At 43.8% G+C, this 18,924-nt stretch overlaps 2 pseudogenes; one reads left to right on the top strand and one right to left on the bottom strand.

Moving 5' to 3' along the window:
- Positions 1-2,373: 2,373 nt before the first annotated feature.
- On the top strand, positions 2,374-2,767 carry LOC118638245 (annotated as a pseudogene).
- Positions 2,768-8,439: 5,672 nt separating this feature from the next.
- LOC118639574 lies at positions 8,440-15,658 on the bottom strand (annotated as a pseudogene).
- Between the last annotated feature and the right edge of the window lie 3,266 nt (positions 15,659-18,924).

Raw genomic sequence — 18,924 nt, forward strand, 5'->3', positions numbered from 1 at the left:
GGAGAAAGAAAAAAAGGTATGATCCCTTTCGTCACTGAGCTTGGTCTAGACTAAAGGAAACACACATATTAATCCAAGATTCTCATAAATAACTTTATGATCACAATTGCGAAGAAACCAAGCCGCGCTGGGCCTGGCGCACGTTAGGGGTTTGGTCCTCAAACTGAAAGCAACCGGCCACTGCAGGTGGGGTGAAACGACCTGATGAACAAAACGACCTGATGAAGGCGTAACTGTCCATTATACTGAAAGCTCCCTGAGGCCGGAACCGCGCCGTCTCATTCACAGCTGCATCCGGGGAACCTAGAGCGGCGACTGGCATTTAGCTGCTGGGTAATAAATTCTCGGCGCAAAGGGCTGAGGGACTTTGGCTGCGGGGCACGCAGCGCGGCTCCCTCCCATCCACAGCCTCCACTTCCCAAGGCGGGCGAGGCGAGCGAAGGCACCCCAGGGACGGCGGGACTGGCCCGCAGCCGCCTCCGACCCCTTCCACCGCAGCAGGGACAAAGGTGACAGTTTTCTCTAAGAGTGAAAACAGCACCCCTGACTCCCGGGCGACAAAAGCCAACACTCAACTCAGGAAAAGCACATACTAAGGCGTGCCCGGAAGTGCGTCACACCGGCTGCGCAGTCAAGCTTCTCAGGCTTCCTCTCTAGGACGCCAGGGCGCCCAGCTCAGTGGTTCTCGGCTCGGCTCCTTGTCTAGGGAAAGTTTATGGTGGTTTTCGCTCGGAGCTAACCGAAATTTAGCATTTCCTTCAGTGATGTGTGGGCAACAAACCACAGCAGTATCAGTAGTACCTGTGATTTTGTCACCAATGAAAATCACAGATGTTTTTGTATCACATTACAGTTGCTGAGGGTATCTCAAGATCCCAGCTTGTTTGAACCAAATGGACACAGTTGCCAGGAAGCAAAAGCTCAACAGATTGGGAAAATACTCCAGAGAATGGCAGTTATGCATCTTGTTTTATACCTTAGAATCAAAGGAAGGCTACATGAAATTCATTGATGGTAGATTAGGGAGGCAGGAGAAAGCAAAGCAGGGAAATCTCTGAGATTGGATCAAGACTAAAATGGAGAGAGGTTTATTTTATATTGGTGGGTATAGGATAGTTAACAATGAACATTTACATCACATAGAGATGGTGTGGGGAGCAGTGGGGGGAATAAGCTAACAAGGAGGGAATGAGGGGTTCTGGAGCAGTGATTGTGCCCTGAAAATTCTGAAAAAGGGAAACTACTCTGACATTCTAAAGGTATATTATCAAAGATGCAAAAGACAATATAAAACTCAGTTAAGGTAAAGATTGATCTTTGTCAAGAAAGATACTGGCCTAGGACATGACTACTCATCATGACTCGCTTCTGGTTAGGAAGTTTACATTTCAGACCATCCTATGTGGTTTCTTTAGTCTCTGAGTTCATAAGGCTGCCATACAGGCCTCTTCTGAGCTTGTCAGGTTTAGTATTGGCCCCTTTTTTGTCCACAAATTCAAAATTATAATCGTTATTAGGCTCATAGATTTTGTCATTTCATCATGTCGGTAAAGATGCACATGTATTAATATACCACAAGTTTATTATTTTAACTACTTAACTATATTTTAATATAAATGATTAAGGAGGGGTGCACAGGTGTCCTTACACAGCAAAAGAGATCATTGGACCAAAAACAACAACAAAAGAAACTGCCTTGCCTGGGTGGCTCAGTTAGTCAGCGCACATACCTAGGTTTCAGGTTCAATCCCCAGTCAGGACTTGTGCAGGAGGCAGTCGATCAGTGTTTCTCACATTGATGTTTCTCTCTCTTGCTCGCTCTCTCAAATTAATAAAAACTTATTCTTGCTTCCATAGAGGTAAATATTCAATCACATTAGAAAAGACAAGGGAGCCCTGGCTGGTTTGCTCAGTAGTTAGAGCATCAGCCCTCAGAGCAGAGGGTTGTGGATTCCATTCCCAGTCAAGGGCACATACCTCAGTTGCAGGTTCGATCCCCAGCCCTGATTGAGGTCATGTGGGAGGCAACCAAACAATGTGTCTCTCTCACATCGATGTTTCTCTCTCTTTCTCCCTTCCTCCCTCCCTTCCACTCTATCTAAAAAAATAAAGACAAGTGGACATTTAAAAAAAAAAAAAAGATTGAACAAGAGTTATGAGAGGGAGCAATCTATGATAGTTATAAAGATTGGATAACCTGGCTTCCGGCACCGAGGCCCATGGGCTGTGCGGGGATGCACGCGATTTCGCAGCAATGACCCTGCCCGTCTGTCCTCCGTCCTCCGTCCTACACCCCGCCAGAGGCGATAGAGCTGGTTGTTGCGGGCAGCGGGACGCTGGGAGGAATCGCCACTGGCACGCGCCTGCTGCACCATGGTCCAGCTCACTGCTTTCCTCCACAAGGCTTACCATGGAGGCCACTTAACCGTCCGTCTTGCCCTGGGTGGCTGTACCAACCGGCCTTTCTACCTCATCGTGGCTGCTCACAAGTATCCCAGGGATGGCCGTTTTGTGGAGCAGCTAGGCTCCTATGACCCACTGCCCAACAGTCATGGAGAGAAGCTTATTGCTCTCAACCTGGACCGGACCTGGCACTAGATAGGCTGTGGGGCCCACCTCTCCATACCTGTGGAAAAGCTTCTGGGTAACTTGGTCTTTCTGGCTTTTTCCCTCTGCATCCCATAGTGATCACAAATGTTGAGAGGCTGCTACCAAAATAGCATCTCAGACAACAGATACAGAGGCTACAGAAACAAAAGCAAGCTAACTTCAATGAACTTAGCAGCAAGAACAAGGTCAAAGTCCTCTTAGAACACTTGTGCAGAGTTCTTACACTTGTATTAGATTTAGAGGTCAATAAATAGCATTAAGAAAAAAAAAAGATTGGATAACCTAATATATGAAAGTGTCATTAACTGAGATGAGGAATTCAGGAAGAGGAGCCGGTTTCAGCAGGAAGATTACAGAATTTGGTTTTAGAAGTACTGAATACACACACACACACACACACACACACACACACACTTATTAAAATATAATTTATGCCCTGGCCGGTTTGGCTCAGCGGTTAGAGCGTCGTCCTGCGGTACAGAGAGACCCGGGTTCGGTTCCCGCTAAGGGCACGTACCTCGGTTGCAGTTTGTCCCCGGCCCTGGTTGGTCGTGCGGGTGGCAGCCACTCGATGTGTCCCTTCACGTCGATGTTTCTCTCTCTCTCTCCCTCCCTCTCTATCTGTACAAAAAATGGAAAAATAGCCTCTGGTGAGGATAAAAAAAAAATATATATATATATGTATATAATTGATATCTCATAAAATTCATCCATTTTAAGTGAACAATTTGGTAGTTTTGGCTATATTCACAAAATTGTACAACCATCACCACAATCAATTTTAGAACATTTTCATCATACCCACCCCCCCCCAAAAAAAACCTGTATCAACACCTGAAATCCTCTTTTTGTTTGAATGGTGAGTAATTTCCACTCTCACTTGCCTAGTCTCCCTGTGTGTCTTAAGGATTAATAAATAATAGCTAATTGGTGCTGGTCTATTGTACTACCTCTAAGGAAATGGACACTCATACTATCTATTGCAATCTCTACATCAAACACAATTATTTTAAAGCCTTGGCCACTCCTTGATTCCATTAGGAGCCACCTTCTCTCCTGATTACCTCATGGCCTGAATATCCAGCTCTCCCTCTAACTCCTACATTATCTGTCTTTAACTTAGATCATTAATAATGTAAGATCATATCATGTTAGTATATATTTGCTGTTATTTCTGCCTTGAAAATGGTGGGAGAAATATCAACTTCTCTACCAGTTCTCTGAAAAGCCTTGCCACAAATGGATTGAAGTTACAGTGGAACTTAAGTTTCATGCACAGTCATTTTTGCCTTGGCTGCCAAAAAAATTTAGTTAAACTAAATGTTTTGTTGCAATAGCTATATTGACGTGGGATTTGATGGAATTATCTCCTTAACATCATACCAGGAGTCCTAGCAAGTGCAGGAAGGCCAGCAAGATAAATAAAAGGCATATAGCCCTGGCCCGTTTGGCTCAGCAGTGAGAGCGTCAGCATGTGGTACAGAGAGACCCGGGTTCAGTTCCCGCTAAGGGCACGTACCTCAGTTGCAGTTTGTTCCCGGCCCTGGTTGGGTCGTGCGGGTGGCAACCACTCAATGTGTCCCTTCCACATCGTTTCTCTCTCTCTCTCTCTCTCTCTCTCTCCCCCCCCTCCTCTATCTGAACAAAAAAATGGAAAAATGTCCTCAGGTGAGGATTAAAAAAATGAAATTTCTAAAAGGCATATAGATTGGAAAGAAAGAAATAAAGCTGCTACTATTTCTGGAGGACATGATTGTCTACATAGGACACCCCAGAGAACTACAAAATCCTCTAGAACTAACAAGTGAGTTTAGCAAGGTCACAGCATTACAGGCAAGGAACAAAAACAAAACAAAACAAAAACATGAAATACTTAGGTCTAAATCTAACAAAATATGTCCAAGATATGCATGCTGAAAACTACAAAATAATAACAAACGAGCCTCAGCCAGTAGATCAGTTGGTTGGAGTGTCATCCTGTACACCAAAAAGGTTGTGGGTTTGATTCCTGGTCAGAGCACCTACCTAGGTTTCAGGTTCAATCCCCGGTAGGAGTGCATTTGGGAAGCAATTGATTAATGTTTCTTCTCTCTCTCTCTCTGACGTAAAAAGCAAATAACCAAAGAAATGAAAGAATACCTAATAAATGCAGATAACTATATTCATTGACTAAAAAACTCAGTATTGTTAAGATGTCAATTCTCCCTAAATTGATCGATATATTTAAAGCAACCCAATCAAAATCCCAGCAAGACCTTTTGTAGAAATCAACAAGATGATTGTGTGTCAATCATACAATGAAGCTTAAAAATAAAAAAAGGCAGTGGACAAGGAGTGCAATACTGTTTCGGGCATGGGCTCTGAAGCCAGACTGCCTGGGTTTGAATCTCTGCTCTTCCACTTTATCTTTGGGCTGTATCTTTGGGCAACCCACTGAACTTCTCTGTTCCACAACTTCCTAACTGGAACAAGATACCAGTATCTACTTCAAAGACTGCTGGGAAGTCTGAGTTAATGCATGTGGAGTACCTAGCATAGGTAAGTATCACAAAATGTTATTGGTTATTAGTATTTATTAAAGGGCAGCTATGGCAAATTAAAGACTAATATCCTGTTGAGGAAGCACAACTGGAACTAATGGAACTTGATTCAAGTGACTTCCACTGTTTCTTTATCTAAATTACTTTGGTATCTGCAGAATCATATTAAAAATGATCCCCCAGGATCTTCCCCACTGAGTGGATTACTGTCAAGTAAGGAAGCGGTGATGAAGCTGTTTCCTTAGGGCCAGATTCAGACAACAGGTTAAGTCGAAACTGAGAACTCTCATGACAGTAGATGATAGTACAAGGCAGCATGGGAAGTAACAATGCACAGATCAACATGCAGCTAAAGAGAAGGACCTGCTCCTTATTTTTACGTTTTTATTTTTGTTAAACCTCACCTGAGGATATTTTTCCATTGATTTTTAGATAGAGTGGAAGGGAGGGAGGGAAACATCGATGAGAGAGACACATCAATTGGTTGCCTCCCACACATGCCTTGACCAGGGCTAGGGATCCAACCTGAAACTTTGGTATGTGCACTTGACCAGGAATTGAACCCATGACCTTTTGGTGCTTGGGCCAATGCTCTAACCACTTAGCTACACCAGCCAGGGCCCTGCTCCTTATTTTTACAGAAACATATCCTTGGTATTTCTTTATAGCAGTGAAGACAATTTTGGTTTTCATGACTGGGGGGAGACAGGAGTGTTACAAATAGTGTTTGGTGGGTAAAGGCTAGTGGGTAGGCTGACTATCCTGCAATGCACAAGACAGCCCCGCCAAAAAATTATCAGATCCCAAATGTCAATAGTGACAAATTTGAAAAACTCTGCTTCAGACTGAGAACCAAGGCCATTTAATTGTTTTAAAAAGCCCCCCAACCAGATCAAAGGTCATTGCAGGCATGCCATTGCAGGCATTATAATAATGGTCAAGCTTTTACATGCAAATGGGTAATAAAAACTCTTCATATAAATTTTGTAGACCAACAAATTCAGGAACGACAAAGGGTGTATATATATAATTTTTCAATCCTCACCCCAGGATATTTTTCCAGATAGAGTGGGAGGGAGGGAGGGAGAAAGAGAGAGAGAGAAACATCTATGTGAATGAGACACATCAATTGGTTGCCTCCTGCATGACCCCGACTAGGGCTGGGATGAACCGCAAACAAGGTATGTGCCCTTGGCCGGAATCGAACTCACAACTCTTTTATCCACGGGCCAATGCTCTAAGCGCTAAGCCAAACTGGCCAGGGCAGGGCATATATATTTTTAGTATAGGGAATTTTTTTTTTTTAATAATGGGCCCTGGCCTGTGTGGCTCAGTGGTATGAGCATTGGCCTGAGCACCAAAGGGTCGCAGGTTCCATTCCTGGTCAAAGGCATGTACCTGGGTTGCAGGTTCAATTCCCAGCCCCAGTCAGGGTCGTGCAGTAGGCAACCAATTGATGTTTCTCTCTCCCTCCCTACCTTGTTTGCGGTTAATCCCAGCCCTAGTCGGGGTCATGCAGGAGGCAACCAATTGATGTGTCTCATTCACATAGATGTTTCTCTCTCTCTCTCTCTCTCTCTCTCTCTCTCTCTCTCTCTCTCTCTCTCCCTCCCACTCTATCTGAAAATAAATGGAAAAATATCCTGGGGTGAGGATTGAAAAATTATATATATACACCCTTTGTCGTTCCTCCCTTTTACTCTCTCTAAAGACCAATGAAAAAATATCTTCTGGTGAGGATTAACAAAAAAATAAAAATAAAATAAGTTGGGCACAGTGCTAGGCTAATGCTATGTAAATGTCAAGAAGATAGAGACAATGTGATTGATCAATGCTATAGAAGGAATTGATAAAGTAGTCAAAGTCCTATTTTCCTCTACACGATCACAAACAAAAGCAACTCGCCCAGGCAACTTTATAAGCAGACTTCTTTACATTTGAAACTGTTCCAGAAGACAGAGAAAGAAAAGCCTCCCATCTATTTTTACCAGTCTGGTATATCTCAGTTCTCAAAGCTTGACAAAGAGGGGAAAAAATTACAGGGCAGTCACACTTATGAATATAGACGATGAAATCCGAAACATATTAAATATTATCAAGCAGAATTTAAAGAAATTTACAACACTGTATCCAACTAAGATTATGAAAACATAAATATGACTCAATATTAGAAAAAACAATGATATCACTATTCTATAATAAATATCTTGAAAGATCTAAAATATGAATATAAAATGCAGCATCCATTTCCATTAGAAAGTGAGTAGAAAATAAACACTTCTTTTAAAGACTATTTAATATATTCATCTTCCCTACAGAATACTGATAAAGATTTCATTTTATAACTTGATATTTTCATTACAGTGCTTAAATCCCTGTAACTTCCATCCCTTTGGGGTACCTGGATGTTGGCCTGTTTAACTGAGGGCAAGTGGCTTTCCCACATTCACAATACTTGAGTGTTCACCTGGGTGTGAATCACAGAATCACAGCTACATCCTTTCCAACACATCACACATATGAAAAGTTTCTTCATAGTATGGACTCAGTGCCACCAAATCAAGTTTATGTTCACTCTCAAGGCTTTTAAACACATGAGACATTGAAATGGCTCAACCTCAGTGAGAAAAGAAAACCCAATTCTAAAACTACTTAGCAAAAAGAATGGAATTTATTGATTCATGTCACTGAAAAACCCAGAGGTAGATTTAATCTTCACTATTTCTCAGTCTGTCATCTGCACGGTTGGCTTTGTTCTCAGCCTTCATGATGAATCAAGGCTGACATCCATGTCCAGCAGAAAAGAACGATGCTTCCGGGTAGGTTTTGCATGGTGAACATAAGTGACCTGAACCCATCATTGTGCTTATAGGTGGAAAGAACAGTATAGATGGGCCAGACTAGGTCACAAGCTCCACCCTTGCACTGGGGAATAAAGACCAATCTAAACCACATGAACTGTTGAGTAGGGGGCAGAGTGGCTTTAAAAAATAAAGTAGGGCAGCCCTGGCTGGTTCAGCTCAGCGGTTAGAGCGTTGGCCTGTGGTCTGCAGAGACCTGGGTTCAGTTCCCGCTAGGGGCACGTGCCTTGGTTGCAGTTTGTCCCCGGCCCTGGTTGGGTCGTGTGGGTGGCAGCCACTCGATGTGTTCCTTTCACATCGATGTTTCTCTCTCTTTCTCTCCCTCCCACTCTATTTGAACAAAATATCGAAAAATGTCCTCGGGTGAGGATTAAAAAAAATAAAACAAAATAAAAAATAAATAAATAAAAAATAAAGTAGGGCAGTTGTTACCATGCAAAGGGAGTAAAAAATGCTGGGAGGCCAAAAGAATCAAGGTCCAGGACAGTCTTCTCGCTAGGGTGGGCATACTCATGATGATGTAACTGTGAGGAAGTCCTAAAGGTTTTCCCACACTTGATACACTCATATGGTTTGTCTCCACTGTGGATCCTCTGATGCTGACTTAATGTTGACTTAACAGCAAAAGCTTTTCCACACTCATTACACTTGTAAGGTTTCTCCCCGGTGTGGATTCTCTGATGTATAACCAACTCAGAACTACTGGGAAGCCATTTCCACACTCCTGGCAGAGATAGGGTCTGTTTCCACTGTGGATTCTCTGATGCCTGATCAGATTTGCACTGTCATTGAAGGCTCTCCCACATTCCTCACACGGGTAGGGTTTCTCTCCAGTGTGGATTCTCTGATGCCGAATTAATGAGGAATTGCCATTAAAGAATTTCCCACATTCTGCACATGGATAGGGTTTCTCCCCAGTGTGGATTCTCGTGTCTAATATAGTAGGAAAAAAACTTGAAGCATCTCCCACATTCCTCACATTGGAAGGGTTTCCTTGCATAGTGGATTCTTACATACTTTCTTTTAATATTTTTCACTGTGGGGATTTCCTGGTGCTTCTCTAGTTCACAAGTTTCCTGAGAAACATTCTTTGGATGCCCACATGATATCATCATGTCTCTTTCTTCAGAAACTCCCTGTGTTGACGTGGAATCATTATCAATGTTGGTCTCAGCATCTAACATAGGAAATGAGAAACATGGAAATGTAGATTGGTGCAGCCACTATGAAAAACAGTATGGATAGTCCTCAAAACATAAAAAAATGGTATTGCCTTATGACCCAGCAATTCCACTCCTGGATATATATCCAAAGAAACCCAAAGCACAAATTTGAAAGAATATATTCATCCCAGGGGTTGGGAGCAGGGAGGAGGGGGTCAATGTGGGGGAAAAGGGGGACATCTGTAATACTTTCAATAATAAAAATAAATACCAAAAAAGAATATATTCAACCCTCTTATTTACAAGAGCCAAGATATGGAAGCAACCCAAGTGCCCATCACTAGATGAGTGGATAAAAAAGTGGTGGTACATGCCCTGGCCAGGCAGCTGTTGGTTACCGCATTGTCCCGAGACACCAAGTTTGTGTGTTCAATCCCCAGTCAGGGCACATACAAGAATCAAAGAATCAACCAATGAATGCATGAATGATGAAACAACAAATCAACAAATCAACCTCTCTTTCTCTCTCTCTTTCTCTCTCTCTCTCTCTCTCTCTCTCTCTCACTCTCTCTCTCAAATCAATAAATAAAAATTTTTAAAGAAATTTTACTGCCCTGGCCGGTTTGGCTCAGCAGTTAAGAGCCTTGGCCCTCAGACCAATGAGTCACGGGTTCAATTCTGGTCAAGGACACGTACCTCGGTTGCGATTCATCCCCGGCCCTGGTTGGGGTCGTGTGGGAGGCAGCCACGCGATGTGTCCCTTTCACGTAGATATTTCTCTCTCTCTCTCTTCCTCTCTCTCCCTCCTGCTCTATCTGAACAAAAATGGAGAAATGTCTTCCAGTGAGGATAAAAAAAGTGGTGGTACATAAATACAATGGAATATTACTAGGCTGTAAAAAAGAATGAAATCTTACCCAACTGGTGTGGCTCAGTGGATTGAGCATCCTCCCATGGACTGAGAGGTCCTGGTTCGATTCCTGATCAGGGCACATGCCTAGGTTTCGGGCTTGATCCCAAGTAGAGGGCATGCAGGAGGCAGCCCATCAATGTATCTCTCCCACATTGATATTTCTCTCTCTCTCTCCTTTCCTCTCTCTCTAAAACATCAATCAAAACATTTTAAAAAAGAATGCAGTCTTATCATTTGTGACATCATGCATGTACCTAGAGGGTATTAGGCTAAGTGTAATAAGTCAGTCAGAGAAAGATAAATACCATGTGATTTATATGTGGAATCTAAAGAACAAAATAAATGAACAAACAAAATAGAAACAGACTCATAGATACAAAGAACAGACTGATGGTTACCAGAGAATGGGGTTGGGGGACTGGAGATGAAAGTGAAAGGATTAAGAAGTATAAATTGGCCCTGGCCGGTTTGGCTCAGCACTTAGAGCATCAGCCTGTGGACGGAAGGGTCTTGGGTTCGATTCTCAGTCAAGGGGATGTACCTGGATTGTAAGTTAGATTCCCTGCCCTGATCGGGGTCATGTGGGGGCAATCAATTGATGTGTCTCTCTCACATTGATGTTTCGCTCACTCTATCTCCCTCCCTCCGTACGTCCCTCCACTCTATCTAAAAATCAATGCAAAAACTATCCTCAGGTTAGGATTAACATACACACACACAAAAAGAAGTTAAATTGGTAGTTATAAAACTGTCACGTGGATGTCAAGTATAGCATAGGGAATATAGTAATAATATTTTAATAATCATGTATGGTGCCAGGTGGATACTGAAAATACTGGGGGTAACATTTTGTAAAGTATATGATTGTCTAACCACTATGCTGTATACCTGAAACTAATATAAAATAATATTGACTGTAAATTGTAATTGAAAAATAAAATAGCCCTGGCTGTTGTGGCTCAGTTGGTTGGGCATCATCCCATGCACCAAAAAGTTGGCAGTTCAATTCCCAGCCAGGGACCATGCCAGGGTTGTGGGCTTGATCCTTGGTAAGGGGGTGTGCAGGAGGCAGCCAACTGATGTTCACTCTCACATCGATGTTTCTCTCTCTCTCTTCCTCCCTCTGTCCCTCCTGCTCTATCTGAAGATGAATGCAAAAATGTCCTGGGGTGGGGGGGGATAAAAAAAAAGAAAGAAAAGAAATGGAAAACACATGCCACCTGAGAATTATACTAGAAACAATAGAGATTCTTAAACAAAGAAGTATAATTTTGGCATATTGCAAGGGCTCAAAAACTTGCAAATCATGTATCTGACAAAGGACTATGGCTGCCCATTCTAAACCTGCCTCACTTACCTTTAGAGACATCTGTGGTCCTCTCTGCAGGTGGGTCTCCTGTGCCTCCAGGCCCCCAGGCAAATCTCCTCCCTCCAGAAGTGAGATCAGGGAAAGTCTGCAAACTGGGTATCCTGAAAAGGGGAGAGAAAACAGTGCTGGGGGAGTTTCCATTGTCTTCCTAAGGCACCTGTGGCCCTGTGCCTGCAGTGTCAGAGAAGGAAACCCCAAAGTACCTCAGTAAGGACAAGGCCCACAGAAGTCGGCTAAAGGGCACGGAAGCCTAAGGAGGCTTTTGATCAAGAGGAAAGTGGGCATTTGTGACCTCTTCCTAAAAGGTCACTTAGAGAGAGTTTGTTACTGAGATCCTGTGAGACACACACAAGCACAGGGAAGGAATGGCAGACGTCTTCCTAAGGACACCGGGAGAGCTGCTGAAGGAAGGCATGAGTTTCAACAGAAGTTGATACTGTGCCCCTTATGATGGGAAGTGTTCTCACTGGAATTATCAGATCCACATTGCACCAGAGCTGACCTCATGCTCCTTCCTTCCTCCCTGCCTGACATCCTCTGGGGCTGAGGGATTAGGAGTTTTTGCCCCTGAAAATACATGGAAGGTTATGAGACTCATGCCATGATCCACCCTTACCCCTGTCCCAAAGGCTGAGCGGCCTTACCCAGCGAAGTCAGGTTTCCATAATTCATTAGCATCACCTCCTTGTACAGGGCCCTCTGTGCAGAAGAAACACTAGCCCATTCTGTCTGAGTGAAGTACACAGCCACATCCTCAAAGGTCACCAACTCCTAAAACAAGAGGTTCCTGCTGCCCCAGAGCCAATCCTCTGGCACAGAGCCAGAGTGTGGGGCACAGGTGACTGTATGACTTTGAGGGAGAGTCCTGTGACAGGAGGGACATGAAGAAAGGGTGAAAGGACATGGACATGAGTGCCAGTGGATGCCTACACCTACAACCATTAAATCAGAAACCCTTTCACTATCAGAGCTGCTTCTATTCGCACACAAGACTTTCCATTACAAAAAGTAACGTCACATTATGGAAAAATTGGATCAGTCTTTCATGTATGCACCTTCCTGAAGCAAACCTCATTTCTGTACATGCCCTTCCATTCTTTCAGACTCTCCACGAATAGATGATTGGCCTCTGACTTCACTTGTCACTGATGACATCTCCAGTCCCCACTTCTCTGACAAGGGCCCAGCCCATCCATCCTGCTTCCTGCACTTAAACTGAGCCCTGCTATGCTTCCAAATCTGCCTGTTCTACCCCCAGTCTTCACATTCACCTCTCAAGAACAGAGTCTGGTTTGTCCAAATGGGCATGTCTCCCAAAACCCTCATGTGATGCTTGAACTCTGCTGTGCTACCCACCCTCCACCCCAACAAAAGGGGGCTGTGCTGCCTCTGCTTGAGCCCCTCCAGCTGAGGGGATTCTGCTGTCTGAAAGCCTACTCAACCCCAGACAGTCTTTAGGAGAAGGTGCTTCCTGATTCTAATGGCTGCTGGGTAGCTCCTTGGCTTGCTTTCTTCCTTTTTTTTTGGTTTGTTTTTGTTCATCCTCACCCAAGGATATTTTTCCATTGACTTTTAGATAGAGTGAAAGAGAGAGAGGGAGGGAGGGAGGGAGGGAGGAAGAGAGGAAAAGAGAAAGAGAAAAAGAAACATCGATGTGAGAGAGACACATCTAATGGTTGCCTCCCAAACCTGCAACCCAGATACAAGCCACTGACTGGGGAATTGAACTCGCAATGCCAAACTGATCAGGGTTTGGCTTTTTTTTTTTAACATCTCAGATAATCTGTCCTCTGCCAACCAAACCTGCCTGTCATCCCCAAATCGCCCTTCCTAGACAGCGTCACAATCTGGTCCCTGTCATCTTCTTGGCACCTTCCCTGTGTGGTGATGACCCTCCCATCTCCTCACTCCAAGGTCTCTCATGGTTCTAGCATCACAGGGCTACCTCAGATGCCCTGGTGACCTTCATGATATATCTGAGCCACAATCCAGTTCTGAACTCCTCTCCCTCCCTAAACTGGATCCTTGGTTACTCCTAACTGAAATTTACTGCTCAGTACAAGAAAAACAAAATGGTAAGCAATCAAACCTGATGTTGGCTCTTGTTTTGATTTTTTTTTTTTCTCAGATGGAGTAGGAGGGAGAGAGAAAGAGAAAACATCAACGTGAAAAGGATACATCGAGTGGCCGCCACCCACACAACCCAACCAGGGCCGAGGACAAACCATAACCTTGGTACATGCCTTCAACAGGAACGAACCTGGGTCTCTCTGGACCGCAGGTCAACACTCCAACCACTGAGCCAAACTGGCCAGGGCTGTTGGCTCTTATTTTGATCCCCTGTCTCAATAGCACCACTTTCAGCCTGGTCTCCTATGCTAGAAACCTGAGACTCAGTCTTCATCCCTCTAGACACTGCTTAGCTATGACAAGCAATCAGTGATCAAGTCCTGCCAATTTTATCTCCTGAATACATTTTGGATCTTACCCCTACTCACCATCATTAGTCACCACATAACTCAAATCCTCAGCAACTGTCCTTTGGACCACTGTAACAGTCCCCAATTCCAGGCTCATTCTCCAAGTCCACCTTCTGTCCAGCACACAGGATTATCTTTATAAAATGTCAACCTGGCCTAACTGGTGTGGCTTAGTGGATTGGGCATTGTCCCATGGACTGAGGGGTCCTGGTTCAATTGCCAGTCAGGGCATACGCCCGGGTTTCAGGCTCAACCCCCAGTAGGGGGCGTGCAGGAGGCAGCCAATCAATGTATCTCTCTCACATTAATGTTTCTCTCTCACATCAATGTTTCTCTCTCTAAAAAAAAATCAATTAAAACATATTTTTAAAAATGTCAACCTGACCTCATCTCTGGACACTAAAGCACCTGGATGGATCACCATACAACAAACTTGAATTCAAGATCCTGAGCCTGAGCTCTATAGGCAACAATGTCAGATGACAGAAAGGCTCAAGATTGCAGGCAAAGGAAATAATTGGGGGGCTCTGTTAACAGCATCTCAGGAGAGAGATGATAAAACCAGAAGAAGAGCTATACAAAGAAGGGACAAGAAGGTGCTGAGACAGGAACAATAGGACTTGGATTGAATGGACAAGGTAACTAGCGAGAGTGAAGAGTCAATGATACTCAGAAATCTAAAACCAGTGACCAGGATGGTGACATGGAATTACTAGCAATGGTAGGGAGTGCAGGAGTGCACGGAAGACAATGAATTGCATCTCTGATGTGTTGATGTGTTGACATTAGGCTTCCAGGCAGGACGACCGGGGTTTAGTACTTGGGATAAACTTGTGAATGCTCAGATGCAAGATAGAGAAGCCCCCAGAAGACAGATCCTCTCAAACAGCACTGAACCACCCACCAGACTACAGAGCTGAAAGGCACTTGGCAAAATCTTTCTCCTTAACCTGGGGCATAAACAGTATTGCTGCCATCTGACAGATGAAGTCAGCTGAGGCACAAAGAGGTTTGGTGACTGGTTCAAGGCCACAATGTCACTGAGGGCTAATGGGAAAGCTAAATCTGAAATTACATTTCCCGTCACCTAGTACCAAGCAGCATGCTGCTTTCCTCAACCAGAAGTACTGACTCTCGAGAAAGACATTGTGTTCTCCTTGGACCAGTTCTTTCCCTCATTGATCCTGAGCCCCCAAGTTCCATTCACTTTTTTGAGGACAAGTGGTATAGGCCTTCTTTTTCCTGTTTTCCTCCTGCCATTCCTCTGTCCTCGCTTCCCAAGAATCTTGTGACCTTGCTGATCTCAATCACTCCTACTGAATACTGGCTATTGAGACCACCAGCCTGAGTCCCTTATTCTCACAGATCCCTCTGTGGAGGGAGATCCTGAACTTGGGAACCCACCAGCTCAGCAGGAGGCTGTACTTGTGCTTCCCAAAACATTCTCTTCAGATATCACCTCCTGGGCCCTGGGGTCTCTGGCTGCTCAGTCTGTCACTGGTCACGATCGGCTCTCTCTCCCCAGCATCCAGCTCCACCAGGAAAGCAGGAGATGGAGCTGTGTGGGGGTGCTGAACAGGAGCCTTTATGCTGCTTTGGCTTTAACACTTTTGCCAGAATCACCCCTCTCATCCCCATTTCCTTCAAATCAGCTCTCTCAAAGTTTGACATGAGGGATTCTTGGCTCACCTGGTGCCAGGCTTTCAGGGGCATGGCTGCCATCACCTGGGTTCCCTTTCAGTAAAGGGCAGGGACTGAGGAAAGAAGCAAACAGAACCAAGAGTAAGCCCAGTCTAGTCAATGATGTTTCTTTAAACCTGGAAACGTGTTTTAGCTGCTGACATTCACTGAAAGCTTGCAATGTGCCAGCTTCAGAGCTCAGCACTTTACCTTTGTAACACTAGGAGACATATAATACTGCCATCCTCATTTTACCAAAACGAGGAGACTTAGAAAGTTTAAGTAATCATCTTAGGCCACAGGATCTGTATTCATAACCACTAGGTAGTGCTATTTCTCTTGGGTAAAACAATACAGTAGGGCAAATATATATATATATATATATATATATATATATATATATATATATATATATGAAAAAAACACACCCAGGAATAACCTTAATAAGAAACATATCAAATCCATGTAAAAAAAAATTATAAAATATTACTAAGAAACATAAATGAGAAGGCAAAACTTGTTCCTGAATGGAAACAATACTGTATTATTTTTTTTGTAAATACTGACCTTCCTCCAAATGAATCTACAAATTTGATAAAAACTTTCTTTTATTAAGATCGTGTACATACTCAGCATTATGCTAAATGATTTATATACCTCTTTAGTCCTTACAACATTCCTTTAAATAAGATTTCAGTTTTTGGTTCCCCCCACACCTTACAGAGAAGTAAACAGAAGCTAAGGGATTGAGAGGCTTTGCCAAGTTTACACATAAAAATAGATGGTCAAATTTGGATTCAAATCCAAGGCATCCAGATTCCAAAAGCCATATGCTTAACAACTTCCATGCAAAATATAAAAACAATTTATTTAGAAACCTGATAAAGTAATTCCAATGTTGATATGAAAGAATAAAGTCAAAATAGCCATGAAAATTTAAATTAAAAAAATACGAGATGCTAAATGTATAACAAATAAAGTGGACTGGTACAAGAATAGACACTAGAAACATATCACTACTTTTTAAATTAGAATAATGTCATAGTACACATATCAAGTGGCTGACTGGATCCCAACTCAGAAGCCCAACACCTGCTATTCCCCTGCCTCTAACAGCTTTGTCCAACTTGCCCTTCTTTAACTGGTTAACTCCTTTTCACCCTTCAGATCTCAATCGGAAAGTCATATCCTGAAAGATCCAAATTAAGTCTGATAGCTGGACAGGTATTCTCTTTTCTTATACCAGGTATCTCATACTCTATAGATGTATATTTGCTTCTGTGCAGGGCAATATTAGTTGGCACAATGGTTGGTACTGGAGATTCAAACACGGGGGGAGGGGGTAGATAACTTGTTCTTGTGCAACTAAAATAAGTATGAGGTTACAACTGCGTTAAATGCTAGGAAAGAGATTATGTAGTATTCTGAAAACCGTGTGCCACAGTAACCGGGTCCATTGCTCTAGCCGAGGAAGACTTTAAAAATGGAGTTAATGAGGACAAAGGGGACATCTTTACCGAGGGAGCCCCATGTGCTAAAAGTACAAGGCCAAGGAGCCTGCAGCAGAGCCAAGGGAGTGTGCCGCAAGACCCAGGGTGAAGAAGCTGAAGAAGCCAGGCCACGCGGCGCCAGTGAACGTTCAGAACGACGGTCTACTGCCCCAAACAATGGGATTTTTATGAGCATGAGCAGAGGTATGGTCAGACTTGAACACCAGCGAGTTTCCCACGAGGCTGAAAGTTCCCTGAGTCTGTCTCACTCACAGTCGCAAACCCGGAACCTGAAACTACACTGCACTTGGCAGGCGTTCCACGGGGTAACGGGCTGGACTGTGGCCTGCTGGCTGCCCGGGCCGCACCTTCCACCGGCGGCCCACACCGTCCGGTCTCCCAGAGCGGCCGCCGCGGCGGAGAGATGGAACTGGGGAGGGTGGGACTGCCCGTGCCCGTGCCCGTGCCCGTGCTGTGCCCGGGCCGCCCCCCGACTCCCTCCCGGGTCCTCGCAGAGACCCTGGGAGCTCAAGCGCCCGCCTGGGACGCTGGACAGCAACCCCGCCCCCGCCCCTCCCCCTGCGCTCACCTGGGCTGGGGACGCACGGCGCTCCGGAAGTGCGTCACCCCTCGCGGGGCTCGCCCAGCCCTGCGTCCGCTCCTCCAGCACGCTGGTCGCTGTGGGGTCTCTGTCTGTTTCTTTCTCCTGAACCCACCCTTTCGAGGAGGAGGCTACCTTCTATCCGAGGGCTCTGCTCCTTGGGATGGGGCCAAATGAAAAACTACAAACCACCTAAATGTCTGTCTTTAAGACAATGGCTAAATCAGCTAGGTATACCCCACACAATGAAACACTCTATTAAACATCACTGAAAATGAGTCAACCTCACATGTGGTTAAATCTTGAATTTAAAAAGTAAGCTACAGAGGATACATCAAGTATACCATTTATACAGATTCAAAACTTGCAAAATTATGATGTTTACGGAAATAATCGTATATCACAAGTTTTAAACCACCTAAGGCACAATTAACACCAAATTCAGGTGGTAACTACCTCTGGAGCCCCAGAGAAATGCAATTCAATACAGGGGACTTTAATAATATCTGTAATGCATTAGTTCTTAAAAACATGAAGCAACCATAACACAATGTTCAGATATAAAGCTGACTATTTCTAAATCTTTCTACACCTGAAATATTTCTTTAAAAATTTTTAAATCTCAATAGTACCACTAGTAAATAAAAACAGGAGAAATATCTTGCAAAACAACAAAGGATGGTAAAAGAGCAAAGAAAGCAAATGGGACAAGATATGACAAAATTGTTAAAAACTAAAAGCATTTAAGATGAGAGATGTCAGACCAACATTTATCACAATAAATGTAAATAGGCTAAAATATTCTTAAAAGCATCGGTACAGAAAATGCATGAGACATACTCTGCTGAGCTGATTGGGTTAGTTTCTGTAAGTCCAAGGGTACATAAGCCTGTGAATAGGGTGATTGCCTTTACCTAGATAGCCGTCCCAAACAGGAGAGCTTCAGTTTGTAATACCTGGAGGGGCCTTCCTCTTTTCATTGTGGACAAAGATCCCATGTACCCATAAACTACACTATACTACCCAGAAATTCCTAAATTACTAATGCAACAAACTAAATGTGAGGTCTCTTCTCACTAATCATTCTCTTGTAGTTCATATACAATAGTGCTTCCCCATATTTTCTTTTTTTTTTTCAGTTGATTTTTTAGAGAGACGAAGTGGGGGGGGGGGAGAGAGAGAGAGAAAGAGAGAGAGAGAGAGAGAGAGAGAGAGAG

This window comes from Molossus molossus, unplaced genomic scaffold, assembly GCF_014108415.1.
Source record: "Molossus molossus isolate mMolMol1 unplaced genomic scaffold, mMolMol1.p scaffold_m16_p_21, whole genome shotgun sequence".
Taxonomy (NCBI): domain Eukaryota; kingdom Metazoa; phylum Chordata; class Mammalia; order Chiroptera; family Molossidae; genus Molossus; species Molossus molossus.